The following is an 18968-nucleotide window of genomic DNA, read 5'->3' on the forward strand; positions in this document are numbered from 1 at the left end:
GGAACTCCCAAATACCTCTCAGTCTTATCTCTTAATGTTAACGGACTGAACTCTCCAATTAAGCGACATAGACTGTCTAGTTGGATTAAAAAACAAGACCCTTCTTTCTGCTGCCTGCAGGAGTCACATCTTGCCCGTAAAAACAAACACATTTTCAATGTTAAAGGCTGGAACAAAATCTACCAAGCAAACGGCCCCCATAAACAGGCGGGAGTTGCAATCCTAATATCAGATAAAATAGACTTCAAATTAAAATTCATGAGAAGAGATAAAGAAGGTCGCTACATACTAATTAAAGGATCTCTCCTTCAGGAGGATATTACAATTCTAAATATCTATTCGCCAAACAATGGAGCACCCAAATTTATCAAAGAAACACTACTTTCCCTCAAATCCCATATAGATCCAAAGATATTAATTGTTGGGGATTTTAACACACCACTCTCCCCACTAGATAGATCAACTCGGCAAAAACTCAACAGAGAAACCGCAGATCTAAACAGCTGCATAGATCAACTAGACTTAACAGACATCTACCAAACATTTCACCCAACAGCATCAGAATACACGTTTTTCTCAGCAGCACATGGAACGTTTTCTAAAATAGACCACATTTTACGCCACAAAGCAAACTTGTCTAAATTCAGAAACATTGAAGTTATACCTTGCACCCTCTCTGACCACAATGGAATAAAATTAGAACTCAACACCAAAAGCCACCAAAGAAAGTCCGGCATCACACGGAGGCTGAACAACAAACTGCTGAATCATGAGTGGGTCATGGAAGAGATTAGAAAGGAAATTCAAATGTTCATGCTATTCAACAAAAATGAACACACAAATTACCAGCTCCTCTGGGAAACAGCAAAGGGAGTACTCAGAGGCAAGTTTATTGCTCTGAGCTCCTACATCAACAAATTGGAGAGATCTGAAACTAACAATTTAATGACACATCTAAACCTCCTTGAAAAAGAACAGCAAGATAAACCCCAATCCAGTAGATGGAAAGAAATAATCAAAATTAAATCAGAATTAAATGAATTAGAATCCAAAGAAACTGTAGAAAGAATCAACAAAACAAAGAGTTGGTTCTTTGAAAAACTTAACAAAATTGACAGACCCTTAGCAAATCTTATCAGAAAAAGAAAACACACCCAAATTAATAAACTCAGAGATGAGAATGGAAACATCACCACGGAAACAACCAAGATTCAGAACATTATAAGGAAATACTTCTCAAAACTTTATGGTAATAAGTTTGAGAACTTGACAGAAATGGACCTTTTCCTAGCAAATATTGACATGCTAAAACTAAACCAAGATGAGTTAAACTATCTTAACAGGCCCATATCAAGCATTGAAATAGAAACAGCAATAAGAGACCTCCCAGCTAAGAAAAGTCCAGGACCAGATGGTTTTACAGCGGAATTTTACAAGGCCTTCAAAGCAGAGCTCACACCAATACTCCTCCAACTCTTCAATGAAATTGAAAGAGAAAGTTCACTACCGAACACATTCTATGAAGCCATCATAACCCTAATCCCAAAACCAGGCAGGGACTCATCAAAGAAAGAGAACTATAGACCCATTTCTTTGATGAACATTGATGCAAACATGTCAACAAAATTTTGGCCAATCGACTTCAACAACTCATCCAAAAAATCATACACCACGATCAAACGGGAATCATATCAGGGATGCAAAGCTGGTTCAATATAAGCAAATCAATTAATATTATTCATCACATCAACAGGAGCAAGAATAAGAACCACATGGTTATCTCAATAGATGAAGAAAAATCATTCTACAAGATCCAACACCCCTTTATGATGAAGGTTTTGGAAAAATTAGGAATCCATGGAACATTCCTCAATACAATAAAGGCTATATATGACAAACCTACAGCCAGCATTATACTTAACGGTGAAAACTAAAGCCATTTTGTCTTAACTCAGGAACAAGACAAGGATGCCCACTCTCTCCACTTCTCTTCAATCTAGTAATAGAATGCCTAGCTACAGCAATAAGACAAGATGCAGACATAAAGGGGATCCAAATAGGGAAAGAAGAAATAGAACTCTCCCTCTTTGCAGATGACATGATCTTGTATTTAAAGAATCCCATAGACTCCACTCCCAAATTACTCAATCTGATTCAAAACTTTGACAATGTAGCAGGTTATAAAATTAACCCCCCAAAATCAATGGCTTTTCTGTATGTCAACAAGGAGAAAAGTGTGGCTGAAATTAGGAAAGCAACTCCATTTGTAATAGCCCGACAAAAAATAAAATACCTAGGAATTAACTTAACTAAAGAAGTGAGAGACCTCTATGATGAAAACTTTAAAATCTTAAAAAAGGAAATCAACACAGAACTTAAAAAATGGCAAAACCTCCCATGCTCCTGGATTGGCAAGATTAACATCGTGAAAATGGCAATACTTCCCAAGGCTATCTACAAATTCAACGCAATACATATCAAAATTCCAACCTCATTCTTCAAGGAAATAGCAGAGGCAATCCAAAAATTCATATAGAACAATAAAAGACCCTAAATAGCAAAAACGCTCCTCAACGGAAAGAACACTGCTGGAGGAATATCAATACCAAATTTCAAACTCTACTATAAAGCCATAGTAATCAAAACAGCTTGGTATTGGCATAAGAACAGACCTCAGGACCAATGGAATAGAATTGAAAACCCAGAAATGAACCTACAGATCTATAGCCATCTGATCTTCGATAAGGGAGCTAAAACAATAGAAGGGAAGAAAGACAGCCTCTTCAGTAAATGGTGCTGGCAAAATTGGTTAACTACATGTAGAAAACTAAAGCTAGATCCTTATATATCACCCTGCACCAGAATCAACTCCAAATGGATCAAAGACCTTGAAGTCAAAGCAGATACTCTGAAAACATTACAGGATGGAATAGGAGAAACCCTAGGTCTCCTTGGCTCAGGCCGAAATTTTTTTTTTTAAGAAGACAACTTAATGTTTATTAAAATTGAGTATTCACAGTACTACTAAAGGCAGCTTTTAAATTACTCAATATATACAATGAGGTATATGGAAAATGATGTAGGTACAGAAGGCTCTCTAATTCTGCAAATTCTTTTTGCTGTCTTTGGCAAATATATGTAAGAGATGTGCCTATCTTCAGACTCTGATTTGTTAGCACTATATAAATAATCCCCTTATTACGGTATTTGATGGGAAAGACAGTAGAGATAAACAGATAAAAACAATAATTATTTACATAGCCTTATTTAATGATTATTAATATCCCTAGTGAAAACATAGGACTTCTACCAGTTAAACAGCATTCTAGCAAGAACAAATACATCATCACACAGATACTGTTAAACGAAGATCCTCTTTGTACACCCAAATTCATGAACAGGCCTGGATGGCAGTCCATATTGCTCATTTATTATGGATGGATTTCCCATTTTACAAACAAAGCTCTCATTGTGGTTTGAGAATATTTTTTGTATGTATTTTCTGACCCCACAGAAGGCCGAAATTTTTTGAATAGAGACCCGGAAACACAACAAATCAAAGAAAGGTTGGACAAATGGGATTGCATAAAGTTGCAGAGCTTCTGCAGGGCAAATGACATAGCTAGCAAGATCAATAGAAAGCCCACCGATTGGGAGAAGATCTTTACTAGCCATACAACGGACAAGGGTCTCATATCTAAAATATACTTGGAACTCAAAAAATTAAACCCCCAACAACAAATCCTCAAAGAAACAACTGCTCAATAAATAAGTGGGCGAAAGACTTAAAGAGAAACTTCTCTGAAGAAGAAGGAAGGATGGCCAAAAGACACAAGAAGAAATGTTCAACATCCCTAGCCATAAAAGAAATGCAAATTCAAACAACATTGAGATATCACCTCACCCCAGTTAGAACGGCAAAAATCAAGAACTCTAACAACAACAGATGCTGGAGGGGATGTGGACAGAAAGGAACCTTACTTCATTGTTGGTGGGAATGTAAACTTGTTCAACCACTTTGGAAAGCAGTATGGAGGTTCCTCAAAAGACTTCACATAGATCTCCCCTATGACCCAGCAATCCCACTTTTGGGCATTTACACAAATGTTTACAAACAAGACCACACTAAAGCTACCAGCACAACTATGTTTATTGCAGCATTATTTACCATAGCTAAGATATGGAACCAACCCAGATGTCCCTCAGTAGATGAATGGATCAAGAAAATGTGGTATATGTTCACAATGGAATTCTATGCCTCCATCAGAAAGAATGACATTGCCCCATTTGTTAGGAAATGGAAAAACTTGGAAAAAATTATATTCAGTGAAGTAAGCCAGGCCCAAAGAAACATAGGTCCCATGGTTTCCCTTATTTGCAATATCTAGTATATGTATGAGTCAAGCGGAAAAGTTCAAAAAAGTTGATGTTAAGCGAAAGCAACACCTAGAGAACTAGTGAAATAATTTTTCTTTCTTGCGATTGTTTCTAACATATTTATAAGATGATTTCTTTGTTGCTTTGTATGTCCCTCCCTCTTGTTATAACCCCTCTTTTCACTATATGTTTTGTTGTTATAATTTGGGGTTTGGAAGGGAAAAAAGAAATTATTTAAATAGGGATACAAGTGGACCCATTGCAACAATGAGATGTACAAGACCTTATGTCGAAAAATGAACTTTACAATATTGGTGAGGGGGTTGGGATGGGGGAAAGGGAAATGGGAGGGCAGAGATGGTAAGGGGATACAAAGGAGGAGGTAACAATGCTTGATAAGAAATGTATTCATTACCTTGCTCATGTAATTGTAACCCCTCTGTATGGAATTTTCACAATGAAAAAACATTAATAATAACCAAAAATGAAACAATTACAGGATAAATTATTTTTGAGGCTCTGGCTTCCATTCTCAACATAAATAGAAAAAGCAGGAAGTAGCACTGTGTCTCAAGTGGTACAGTTCTACTCTTGAGCTGAATTGCTCAGCGACTATGCCCAGGCCCAGAGTTCAAGTTGCATGACTAAAAAAAAAAAATGGAAAGAACCATTTCTTCCTTAGCCACAAACATAAGGGTGCTCTTTAAAGATTTTTGTAATTGAAAAATTCTCATTGTACAAATGAGTTAATGCAATTTCAAAAGGAAAGTCTAGAAAGTCAAGAAAAGCTCAATAATCAAATTCAAAATCTAGTTCTTACTTTTTAATGCAACAGTCTCTCTCATGTCTCTCATGGGTAGCTTCTATTCTAATTTACTTGGGAGTCCCAAGAGAATATAACTCAGTTTCAAATAACTCAAAGAACATCACTCCTGTTATATTACTAAGCTACATTACATCTGAGGCCTAGTGACCACATGAAATTACCAACTTTACTCGGGATGACTTCTGCCCTTGGGCAATAATAACTAGACTCCTTCACTGGTCTGAGACACCAAGATACTTCAAGAGACATAAGCCCCTCCTCTTATCAGACTTGCCAACCCAGAAAAACACCTGTTCTCAATATATGCTTAGCCATGAGTGGCTCACCCCTCTCATCTCTCAGCAATCTTCTCTTTTCCCTCAGAAAGATGAAAAGTAGTTCGAAAGTCTCTTCAACTCTTGTACAAAACATACCTATAGCATGAGATTCTCAGCATTGAGAAGGATGTCGTAACTACACCTGCCTTCATACTGCTGGTTCACCTTCTGAAACTTCTCAACCCTTTCTTCAATGATACTGCTGTCTGCTGTCTGTAGAACTGTTTTCCATCAGCACCAGCTATCCACACAGCTCCTTATAGTCTTCATTCAACAGGATCCATGAACTGAGTGTCTTCAATCTCCTCTTTTAGTTTTCTTTTTGTCGGTTGTGGGGCTTGAACTCTGACCCTGGGTACTGTCCTTCAATTCTTCAGTTCAAGGCTAGCGCTCTACCACTTGAGCCACAGTGCCAGTTTTTGGCTTTTTCTGTTTATATGTCTGTGAGGAATTGAACCCTGGGACTCATGCATCTGAAGCAAGTACTATACCACTGAGCCACCTTCTGAGCCCCCTTCAATCTCCTCTTTGCTGATAGTCACCTGCATGGAAAAATGCAATTGGATATTTAAAATTGCCAACAAAAAGTGCCCTTCCCTCCAATTAATGGATTGTGAATTCAGTTTTGTTAGCATCTTGAAGGACTTACATCTTTTTCTTCCTCTTAGAAACCTAAGGTTTAGCATGATCAGATATACTTTTGCTGAAGTAACAAATTTAGGTGGCCAACAGATCCTTTACTCATTTCACATCTATTACTAGCAGGTTACATCAAACATAAACAAGAAAGGCTTAATAAATTAAGCACCACATAAAATTCTTCTGCAAATATTCTATCTGTTCCTGTGCCAACATCATGTCCTTCTCTGGAATATGTGGCTCAGGTTGGCCTTCATAGTTGGAAGTTCTTTCAAATGCAGAGTCCTGTGAACCAACGACTTCTCTAGTTCCTACATTTAAACACAAAAAAGAGGGTTTATTTTTTTAAAACCTTCAATACAAGCTGCTGCTTTTCCCCACACCTAACCTAATCTTTGATTAAACTCAATGGGAGGGGCCCAGCCAAGGAGAGGGATCTTAGAAATGAGAAACAGCCTTAGTCTCCTGAAGACCTACCTAGGTGGTCAGCTTCAACCTGAGTTGCTCTCAAAACAACATTGATTTCTTCAACTCCCCTTATCATTGCCTCAAGTACGTCTTTCATGTTTCTATAACTCACTGTTATTTAACATATAGATCAACACTCCAACTTAGTGGATAGTGAAGTTAAATAATTACTTGAAATTTAATTATCTTATATTTATAACGTTATACAAAGTGAAACCTCATTCTAAACTGAGAAATGCATTCTTGCTAAAGTAGTCATTGCATAATCATTTCTCTTCTACTGGAGTTATTGTTTGGCTTTTTATTTTTATTTTTGTTGTCCATGAAGCTTGAACTTTGGGCCTGGCCCCTGTACCTGTGCTTCTTTGAGCTCAAGGCTAGCTCTCTATCACTTGAGCCATAGGGTCACTTCCACTTATTTTTGAGTAGCTTATTGAAAAGTCTCAAGAACCACTATCCTCAATTCTCAAGTTCCTGAGTAGTTAATATTACAGGCATGAGCCAAGCCACTAGCACCTGCCTTGGGCTAACGTTCTAAATGAAATTGTGTAAGAAAAAAATTGTCTGTTAGTAAGGATCAGTAAAAAATTCCCTCTGGCTTTGGAAACATTTTTTCTTGGTTTGTGTATTTTTCTTGCTGGTGGCAATCAAATTCAGAATTTCATGCAAACTAGGCATACTATCACTAGCCATACCTGGAGTTATTTTGTGTTCTATTTATTTTAATTTTGGGGGCTGATTCTGGGACTTGAACTCGGGGTCTGGGCACTGTCCCTAAGCATTTTTGCTTAAGGTTACTACTATGCCACTAAAGCTACAGCTGTGTTTCCAACTTTTTGATTGTTAATTGGAGATAAGCCACATAGATTTTTCTCCCTTGGGTCAGCTTTGAACAAAGATTCTTAAACTTCAGCCTCTTGACTGGCTAGGATTATAGACTTGAGCCACTAGCATACACTTATGTCTTTAAAAAATATCCATTAGTAACAATAATAAATGACTTATTATTACTACAGGATCACACCTACAATGCTACCTACTTGAGAGGCTGAGATCTGTAGATCATGGTGTAAATACATCATGGTTAGACAATTCAAAGTTCATTAATTTTTGTATGTGCTGGCCCTAAGGATTGAGGGCTTCAATTCAAAGCTTGAGCACTATTTTTGAGCCATAGTACCACTTCCAGGTTTTTCATAGTAGTTTTTCAAAGTAGTTCATAGGACTACTGGACTTTTCTGCCCAGGCTGGCTTTGAACTGCCATTTGTAGCCTCCTGAGTAGGATTTAACCAGAAAAGCCACACTGAAGGTGCATACATGCTCAAATGGTAAATGCTAACCTTGGCTGGAAAAAGTTAAGAGGATTCAAGCCCCAGTATTGGCACATATACACTTATATGCATGCATGTGCATACACACACACACACACACACACACACACACACACACACACACACACACACACACACACACACACACAAAAACCAGACTCCTATACCAAGTACCCCAGGATGAAAAAAAGGTAAAAATAACAAATTATAAGATGGATGATTATTTTAAGTAGCTTCAATAGTTACTAACATGGCTATATTGTGGCTTAGGTGGTAGAATGCTTTCCTCCCACACACCAGTTCAATTCCCCATGTTGTTCAAACCAAACCAAACGAACAAAAACACACCAAGAAGCATATCCTACAAAAGATATATAATACTATGTAACAAACATTAATTATTAAAAATAACTGAAAAACAGCTAAATACAGCTATGTCAAAATCATGCATGGGGGGCTGAGAAGGTGGCTCAGTGGTAGAGCACTTGTCTTGCATGCTTGAGGCCCTGGGTTCGATTGCCCAGCACCACATAAGCAAAAAGAAAAAAGCCAGAAGTAGCTCTGTGGCTCAAGTGGCAGAGCACTAGCCTTGAGCTGAAGAGCTGAGGGACAGTGCCCAGGCCCAGAGTTCAGGCCCCATGACCGGACCCAAAAAAAAAAATCATTCATGGGAATACTCAATATCTAAAGAATGTATTGTTTTCTATCAAATCAATCTATAAATTGAATGCAATTTTCTGAGAAGTCTTATCAGGACTTTTTATAGTTTCAGGCTGGATAGCTTAGGAAAAATGAGACCTGGAAAATGACATCTAGGAACTCTGATAGAAACAATACATTTAGAAACATACATGCACTATCTTCTTTGCTTCTAACTCAGGGTGCGTTCATCATCTTAAGGATAAGCATCTGTTCTATGGCAAAAATATACGCATTCTTTCCTGTAAGAAATACACTAAAGGGGCCGCGAAGGTGGCTCAGTGTTAGAGTGCTTGCCTTGCATGCATGAGGCCATGGGTTCGATTACTCAACACCACATAAGAAAAAAGAAAAAAGCCAGAAGTGGCGCTGGGGCTCAAGTGGTAGAACACTAGCCTTGAGCTGAAGAGCTGAGGGACCGCGCCCAGGCCCAAAGTTCAGGCCCCATGACTGGACCCTCCCCCCGAAAAAAAGAAATACACTAAAGACTGTATCACCAAATAACCAAGAACTCAGATGGTGTAACCCCAGAGTGATTAAGAGCAAAGATAAACACCTATATATATCGCTTTATGACAGGACTTGCTTTTATTATATAAATGCCCCTGATGTCAAAGAGCTCTTTGCGTCTACCGTTAAGAGCACTCACACTCTGAGTGTGCCTCTGTCTTTCTGTTTATCTGCTTATCTGTTTGTTTGCTTGCTAACTCAATAAAGTATTGCCAAGTTTTCTTACCATGGTGACTACTCTGCAAATGTTTATTCTGTGACCAAGGACCCTAAGTCAAGAGTTCCTACTGATAGAGGGAAACTTCCCCAAACCTCACCTGGACCCAGTGACTGTTGTTCCTCAAAGTTATGAGGTGAGTTGCTGAGTGGTAGAGTGCTTGCCTTAAATGCAAGAGACTCGGTGTTTGGTCCCCACTAACAGAGGAGAGGAAGGATTTCTAAAGATCAAAAGACACAAAGAATATGAAAGAACAATTTTGGGGACACACCATAACTCAAAATGAGGATTTGTTACACTAAAGCCTAGTAATCAAGACAATCTGGTATTACAGCTGAAGAAAAAGTATTACATAGGGTAGAGAACTGAGAACAAGCCTATGTAGAATCCTGAGATTTGACATTAGACTATTCAATAAATAGCTATTTGGATGAGCTAGCTATTTATATGGAATAAGATACAAAATAGACCTTAACTTAAAGCCGTAGCAAACAATTCCTAAAAACAAAGGTAGAAAGCAACACTTAAAAGCTTTAAGAATGAAATAAGAGTGCATTTTAAGAATGGAGATTTTCCCCAAGGAAATGAATACAAAGGTAGGAAAATATCAATAAGTTTACATTACAGCAACACCTTTGGTTGAGTAAGTAACATCAAAAAAAAATATAAACATCCTCTCTTAAGACTGAAGACATTTAAATAGTATGTATTCAACAAAGGAACATTTCAATCAAGAAGATGACAGATAGGATACATGATATTGAATAAAATATCTGAGCATGCAATTCACAAGAAAAGGCATATGTGATGTGGCAAGATTTATGAAAAATATTCTGTCAGGAACAATAAAGAGATACCACACTTGTCAGACTAGGGAAAAGTTAAAAATATACTGGACAATACCAAATGATTGGAGAAGGATTATATAAGAATATATGTGGATATGGATACAAACTTTATCATTATGCAAACTGCATATAGAGGAGTAAAAGTTATCAAGCACCACTGACTAAAATTCATGAAGAAAATGTTCATACATAATATGAAGGACATCACATTTAATATGCACTGTCATAAGTATTTGTGATGATTTTTAGTACACTGGAAAATTTTTCAAGGAAGAAAAAAGGGGGTAAGAAGCCTTAATAAGGACCCTCATTTGTGAAATAACTTCAAGTACCCCACTACTTACTAGTTCGTAATGTTTTCTTTTTTGTTTTGCAATTCAGTTCCCACAGGGCAAGGGCAGGAGAGGAACAGCTTCCTTTGAATTGGGGTCATCTGCAAATGGTACCTGCATCTAGGACAACACAAATCATGAAGCTAGAGGTTTGCAAGATTAAGAAAAACAGGCTAATGGCCATGACCTCTTTGTGGAAGGGGAAGCACTGGATGGGGTGAGCAACAGTATCCCCTGCTCAGGACTCATAATCCCAGTATATAGGCTATAGTTGGGAAGGGTGGTGGACATACTCCGAGCTCCAATGTGCCATCTCTTCTGCCCTCTAGAGCCCACCCTTAGTCCAACTGGCACCACATAGGCACAATCATGTGTCCACATTCCATGAATGGGTTCCCATAGAATGGCAGGGTGGGAGCAATCTTTACATGAAAATGGATATATCTCAGATGGCACTGTCTCTGAGGCTGACAAATCATGAATAAAGAGTTCCTTTACATGATCAAGAAGAGGTCCTCACTATGAAGTCACTGTACAAGGTAAACGACTAGTTAGGGAGGTAGCAACATACCCAGATCCAAGTTAATAACCCCAAGCTACAAAGGCATTACAGGGGTATGGACACAGGGCCTGGCCCAATATGCCCACAATCAGGCCTATCTGGCATCATGTATGTGCCCTCTTATGAAAGTGTGTACTGGCGCATAGGCCTATCAGAAGGGACCAGCAAGACAGTAGTCCACATGGTGAAGAACAAGCTACCAGGCACGACCTCTCTTTAGCAGTAGTAAGCACTATTTAGGAAGGTGGGCAGCACCTCAAGTTCCAGGCGTATAAGCCGGTCTCCACAGGCCTGTGAAAGGGATGTTTTACAGTCTCCAACCCCAGCCTTTTTCTCTTGGGTCCAAAAACACCTAGGACCTATCTAATTTAAAAATAAGTTAAGTGCTTTCATGGGAACATGTGTATACACATGCACAAAATCCCTGACCCATGATTTCATTTTCACAGGACAGAGGAGGGAATGGAATCACTTACTTTGAATTGAAGGCCTCCCAAGGCTACACTGAAATTAGCCAGCTAAGGAAAAAGGACAAGCTATGGCTTCCCTTCTTCTGGATCCAATATATTGCACAAAAAGGCCACTCTGGCACCACATTTGTGCCCTCCTGTGAATGTGTATACACACATGCATAACCCATATCACAACTGGATTCCCACAGTTCCAACCGGGAGTGGAACCACTTACTGAGAAGGACATACGCACATATAGCTGCACCTGGGCTGACTCATACCAAGAAGCCAGAGGTCCCAAAATGAAGAAAAACTGGCCGCCTTGTATGGCTTCCCTGTAACAGGATAAGCCCTGGTTAGAAAGTGCAGCACCATGCCAAACTCCAGCCCCATAATCCCAAGCAGCACAGGCCATACTCTGCAAGGGAGACATGAAAGACCTACTCTCTAAGCCTTTTTTTCCTTGGGCTGGCATCAGCACCCAAGTGGGAAAATCTTGCCACAGGTCCTTGTGTTCCACAAACTGGTGTATACACAAGCACAATGATATACTCACTCAACCCCACACAAATATTCAGTTACCACAAAGGGAGAGTGGTCCTATTTGCCTAGAAACTAGGGCATCTGGAATGGCACTGTCACCTGGGCCTTCAGAGAAGGACCTGCAAGATGTTAGTCCAAAAGGGAAAGAAAAGGGCTTTGGGTATGCTCTCCCTGTAGGAGGAGGAGTGTAGAGAGCTGGGAGAGGCCGCACCTGGAAGATGGTGCCAGCTTCCGCCCTCCGCCTTCCCGATGGCGAGTGCTCTCTGTGGTAAACAACTCCTGATATGGCTAAGGCAAAGAATCTGGCTTGCTTCCGCGCACCTGAACCTATTGGCGGTTCCCACGTGGCGTATCAGGGTTGGCTACCCAGCGGGTACTTAAGGCTGTGGGGAATTCTCCCCGGGGTTGGGGTCAGAAGATTACAAAAAGGTCCTGAATAAACTGCAGAGAGAAGAGTCCGGTGTCGCGTCTTCCTTGCTGGTCGAGGCAGTAGCGACACGTGGTGGCCCGTACGGGGACTCAGCCATAACCCCAATGAGGACTCAGAACTCTCTGTGGTCAGGGTGGTGCACCGGTAAGTCCCCAGGTAAAAGGGGAATCCGCGACAAAAGCGGGGGTAAGTCCCCAGGTAAAAGGGGAATCCGCCACAAGAGCGGGGGGGGGATTTTTGCTCTTCTCGGTAGATAAAGAGAGAGTGAGAACCCGGGGCTAGTCAATAGAGTAGCCAAAAGTGAAAGTAAAAGTTTGTTTACCAGCTTCAAATGTTTAAAACATGGGCGCTTCTTTTTCGCACCCAATTTTTTTGGCTCTCAATGAGCTACTGCACTCAAAAAAGTTAAAAATAAAAAAGAGTACTTTAGAGAGATTTTTGAATGAATGTGACACCGTTGCCCCATGGTTCGCTGTCTCTGGAAGCCTCACGGTGGCCTCTTGGGAGAAACTAGTGAGGGACCTAGATTTTGCCTCTGAACAAGGAATGCTTAAGAGCGGAGTGAGACCAATATGGAAACTGATAAGAGGCTGTCTCGAGGACCAGCGTTGCAGTGAGGCGGTAGAGAATGGTCAGGCCGCCTTAGAAATGCTGCAGGAAGAAAGATCAGAAAGGGCAGACAGCAAAAAGGAGGAGAGCAGGGGGGGGGTCATACCCTGATTTTGCCGAACTAGAGACCTCTGAGTCTACAGACTCAGAGGAACTACAATCACTCATAGAACAAATAGAAAAAACAAAGATAAGAAAGAGGAGGAAAGGGAAGGAGAGAGAGGACCCAGATAAAGACGAATGCATGCCTTCCGTGCACCGTCCCACACCTTCGGCCCCTCCGCTCTATGCGGAGGACCCTGGAAGTGGCAGCCCCGGCTGTTCTTTCAGCCCAGGCATGTGGAAAGCGGTCAGAACCGAGTTACATCTAGCCTGTCCAATATTTCAGGATCCACAGGGACAGCGGTATCATGAACCCTTAGATTTTAAGGTGATAAAATCTTTAGCTGAGTCTGTGCGGACATACGGAATCACAGCCTCCTTTACTGTAGCCCAGGTGGAGGCCCTAAACAGACACTGCATGACACCCGGTGATTGGAGAGGGCTCGCACGAGCTTGGTTGAGCCCAGGTCAGTATTTAGATTGGAAGGCCTTTTTGATTGAATTTGCTAGTGAAGAGGCTGCAGCCAATCAGGCTGCGGGGAACCCAGCTTGGGACAGAGATATGCTGCTTGGACAGGGGAGATTCGCCAATCAGCAGATAGGCTACCCGGTTCAAGTTTATGAACAAATCAATAAAATTGGCATAAAGGCATGGAAGGCCTTACCAAATAAAGGCGAAGTGAGTGGCAATCTCACCAAAATCCTGCAGGGCTCTATGGAGCCGTTTTCGGACTTTGTTGCTCGTATGGTCGAGGCCGCTGGCAGAATTTTTGGTGACCCAGACGCAGCCATGCCATTAATTAAACAGCTTGTTTACGAGCAGTGTACTAAGGAATGCAGAGCCGCCATAACCCCATATAAGAATAGGGGACTAGTTTGCAGAGAGCTGGGCGGACCACTAACTAATGCTGGATTAGCTGCTGCTGTGGTGCAATTAACCCAGAAGAATGGGGCTGGGAAGGTGGCTCAGTGGTAGAGCGTTTGCCTTGCATGCCTGAGGCCCTGGGTTCGATTCCTCAGCACCACATAAGCAAGAAGAGAAAAAAGCCGGAAGTGGCGCTGTAGCTCAAGTGGTAAGAGTGCTAGCCTTGAGCTGAAGAGCTAAGGGACAGCGCCCAGGCCCAGAGTTCAGGCCCAGGAAAAAACCTATTCAAAAAACGCTGCAAATTTGTCTAAACAGTTGTCTAGTTATCTTTTAGGTAATTGAACTGGGGAGTTCGACAGCCTGATGGAACAGCTCAGGGTTGCCATCGTCATGGTGAACTCGACCCGAGTGGATGCCGGATTGGCGGAGGGGTTATCTTCATGGATCTCCGCTGCTATGATTCATCTCAAGGAGGGGGCGGGTTTGGGAGCCCTGATAGGCTTTCTGGTGTTAGCCTCCTTGGTATGTCTGTGGTGCATTTGCCAAATTAGAGGTTCTCAGCGTCGCAGTGCAGCCATGATTATCCAAGCCTTTACAGTCATTGGAGCAGGTCAGTCCCCCTAAGCGTGGCTTGCCACCCTAAAACAATGAACACAGATTGCAAAGCCAAAGTACTGCAGTCGAGAGGCATGAGTTTTGCCCTCGAGGAGAGCATGTTTGATTGCACACGGGTTCGATTCGCCTTTTCCCGTCCTTGTGAAAAATGAATCAATGGACAGGCTGAGTCATCCCTAGAGAAGGCGCCCTCTGGGAGAAGGCTTGTATGCAGTCCTTGCAATTGCACAACAGGGATCAGACCTCTGTTCTCATCTGTGTTCTTTAAACAAAAAAGGGGGAACTGTAGAGAGCTGGGAGAGGCCGCACCTGGAAGATGGTGCCAGCTTCCGCCCTCCGCCTTCCCGATGGCGAGTGCTCTTTGTGGTAAACAACTCCTGATATGGCTAAGGCAAAGAATCTGGCTTGCTTCCGCGCACCTGAACCTATTGGCGGTTCCCACGTGGCGTATCAGGGTTGGCTACCCAGTGGGTACTTAAGGCTGTGGGGAATTCTCCCCGGGGTTGGGGTCAGAAGATTACAAAAAGGTCCTGAATAAACTGCAGAGAGAAGAGTCCGGTGTCGCGTCTTCCTTGCTGGTCGAGGCGGTAGCGACAGAGGAGCACTGGTTGTGGAGGGTGGATGCATGCCCACTTCGAATCCCACAACCCTGGGCTATACAGGACACAGCTAAATAGCAAAACAGGATAGCTTGTAGTCAAGGAATCTCCAAGTCTTCTTTCACTTGGGTACTATAATATATAGTACACAACCAGTCAAATCTGACACTATGTACATGCCTTAGTGTGAATGTGTGTACATACATGCACAACTGCTCACCAGTGATTTGGTTCCCACAGTGTGGAAGGAAAGGTCTAACATAAAATGAAATGGGGGGCATGTGGGATGGCATCTGCTGTGGCGTGGCACAGATCAGGAATTTAGATTTCCTTAAGGTAAACAAGAAGCTCTCAATCATGTATTCACTTTAGCAGGTGAAGCACTAGTTAGGGAATATGTTGGAAGCATCCCCTGATCCAGACCAATAATCCTAGGATACACAGGCATATGCTGGGTAGGTATGTGGGGCCACTGAAGCACCGTGTATGTACATTACTTCAAATGTCTGCAAACCCTCTCACACTTGACTCTTTTGGCATAGAGGATGAGTAGGATGAACTTACTTCAAATCACAGGTATCCAGGATGGCACCCACAACTGGGCCCTCAGGACCACGAAGAGGTCATGAAGCTGAAGTTAAAGGAGCCCTTGGGTATGACTGCCCTGTTAAGAGGTGAAACACTGGTTGAGAAGGGTATCAGTATCTGCAGCTCCAAGCCCATAACCTCAGCCTACACAAGTCATAGCCTGGGAGGCATGAAAAACCATGCCTCGAATGAACATTAGATGCTACATGAATGAGAAAATTTCCATCCATCACAATCATAGCCATATAATGTATATTATCTAACTATTTGAAGTAGGTGGAACATGGGTTTTTCTTGTAATTTTCAAAAATATAAAAATTAAGATCTTTTTTGTTTTTGGTTTGTTTCTTTTTTTTCTTTTGTTTTATCTTGTTTTGTTTTGTTTTTGTGCCTGTCTTGGCACTTCAAATCAAGATCAAAGTGCTGTTCCAAAACCTCTCTGTGCTGAAGGTTAGCCCTGTACAACTTGAGCCACAGCAGTATTTCCAGCCTTCTCTGAGTAGTTTGTTGGAGATAAGAGTCTCATGAACTTTTCTGCCATGGCTGGCTTCAAACCACAATCCTCATTTCACAGCCTCCTGAGTAATTAGAATTACAGGCCTCATGGATATTTTTTTAAACAGTTGTACAATGTATCAATTGGTTTTTACAATGCCTCTTAGACTTTTTCATAGTTTCCATCGACTCTTCTAATCGATAAAAACCCCACCCATCCCCTTTCTTTCCTAGTTCCATTTTCACATATGTGCATTGAATCTTATGTTGTATTTTCCAAGCCATCTACTCCCTATTCCTTTGCCTCTTTCCATGTCTCCTTTAACACCTACCCAAGGACAAGATATGCTTCATCTTTTTTTGTGTGTGTGATTTTTTTTAATATTATTTTATTAGAGAACATACTGTACAGAGGGGCTACAATTACATGGGCAGGATAATGCATACATTTCTTACCAAGCATTGCAGCCTCCTCCTTTGTTTACCTTTCACCTCCCTTCCCAGCCTCCCCCCTCCCCCTACCCAATTATACCCCCCTCCCCCCCAACACCGACATTATAAAGCTGGTTTTGACATGACATTTTGTACATCTCATTGTTGCAACAGGTCCACCTGAATCCTTAAACGACTTGTTTGTCCCCATCTCCTCCACATGTTATACTGACATCAAATATAGTGAAAGCGGGGGTTACACTGTGGGGGAGGGACATACAAAGCAACAAAGAAATAATCTTATAAATGCGTTAGAAACACATGCATGAAAGAAACAAAAACATTAAAATACATATTTAAGGTTTCATTTTCCTAACATCACATTATCTGACCTTTTCCGCTTGACTCATACCTATACTAGATATTGCAAATAAGGGAAACCATGGGACCTATGCTTCTTTGGGCCTGGCTTACTTCACTTAATATAATTTTTTCCAAACCTTTCCATTTCCTAACAAATGGGGAAATGTCATTCTTTCTGATGGAGGCATAGAATTCCATTGTGTATATATACCACATTTTCTTGATCCATTCATCTACTGAGGGGCATCTGGGTTGGTTCCATATCTTAGCTATGGTAAATAATGCTGCAATAAACATAGTTGTGCTGGTAGCTTTAGTGTGGTCTTGTTTGTAAACATTTGGGTAAATGCCCAAAAGTGGGATTGCTGGATCATAGGGGAGATCTATGTGAAGTCTTTTGAGGAACCTCCATACTGCTTTCCAAAGTGGTTGAACAAGTTTACATTCCCACCAACAATGAAGTAAGGTTCCTTTCTGTCCACATCCCCTCCAGCATCTGTTGTTGTTAGAGTTCTTGATTTTTGCTGTTCTAACTGGGGTGAGGTGATATCTCAATGTTGTTTTGATTTGCATTTCTTTTTTATTTTTTTTTAATTGTATTTTATTTTATTTGAGAACATACGGTACAGAGGGGCTACAATTATATGGGCAGGATAATGCATACATTTCTTACCAAGCATTGCAGCCTCCTCCTTTGTTTACCCTTCACTTCCCTTCCCCGCCTCCCCCCTCCCCACACACAATTTTACCCCCCTCCCCCCACCCAATTATACCCCCCTCCCCCCCACACACCGACATTGTAAAGCTGGTTTTGACATGACATTTTGTACTTCTCATTGTTGCAACAGGTCCACCTGAATCCTTAAACGACTTGTTTGTCCCCATCTCCTCCACATGTTATACTGACATCAAATATAGTGAAAGCGGGGGTTACACTGTAGGGGAGGGACATACAAAGCAACAAAGAAATAATCTTATAAATGCGTTAGAAACACATGCATGAAAGAAACAAAAACATTAAAATACATATTTAAGGTTTCATTTTCCTAACATCACATTATCAGACCTTTTCCGCTTGACTCATACCTATACTAGATATTGCAAATAAGGGAAACCATGGGACCTATGCTTCTTTGGGCCAGGCTTACTTCACTTAATATAATTTTTTCCAAACCTTTCCATTTCCTAACAAATGGGGAAATGTCATTCTTTCTGATGGAGGCATAGAATTCCATTGTGTATATATACCACATTTTCTTGATCCATTCATCTACTGAGGGGCATCTGGGTTGGTTCCATATCTTAGCTATGGTAAATAATGCTGCAATAAACATAGTTGTGCTGGTAGCTTTAGTGTGGTCTTGTTTGTAAACATTTGGGTAAATGCCCAAAAGTGGGATTGCTGGATCATAGGGGAGATCTATGTGAAGTCTTTTGAGGAACCTCCATACTGCTTTCCAAAGTGGTTGAACAAGTTTACATTCCCACCAACAATGAAGTAAGGTTCCTTTCTGTCCACATCCCCTCCAGCATCTGTTGTTGTTAGAGTTCTTGATTTTTGCTGTTCTTTTTTTTTTTTTTTTTTTTTTTTTATTTTTAAATTGTATTTTATTTTATTTGAGAACATATTGTACAGAGGGGCTACAATTACATGGGCAGAATAATGCATACATTTCTTACCAAGCATTGCAGCCTCCTCCTTTGTTTACCCTTCACTTACCTTCCCTGCCTCCCCCCTCCCCCCACCC

General features: G+C 41.1%; 1 protein-coding gene across 16 annotated transcripts in view; it reads right to left on the minus strand.

The window, feature by feature from the left end:
- Positions 1–18968, minus strand: part of LOC138820357 (protein FAM114A2-like) — a 185184-nt gene that overhangs the window by 27410 nt on the left and 138806 nt on the right. For all 16 annotated transcript variants that reach the window (XM_070012022.1, XM_070012024.1, XM_070012023.1 and 13 more), the window contains 6 exons: positions 15907–16006; positions 11815–11914; positions 10578–10685; positions 9486–9605; positions 6170–6470; positions 5617–6062 (listed from right to left, as the gene is read on the minus strand). The gene's annotated coding sequence lies outside the window, so the exon portion shown is untranslated. The remainder of the gene's footprint in view (positions 1–5616; positions 6063–6169; positions 6471–9485; positions 9606–10577; positions 10686–11814; positions 11915–15906; positions 16007–18968) is intronic.

This window comes from Dipodomys merriami, unplaced genomic scaffold (genome assembly GCF_024711535.1).
Source record: "Dipodomys merriami isolate MVZ:Mamm:240054 unplaced genomic scaffold, mDipMer1.0.p SCAF_867, whole genome shotgun sequence".
In the NCBI taxonomy this organism is placed as follows: Eukaryota; Metazoa; Chordata; class Mammalia; order Rodentia; family Heteromyidae; genus Dipodomys; species Dipodomys merriami.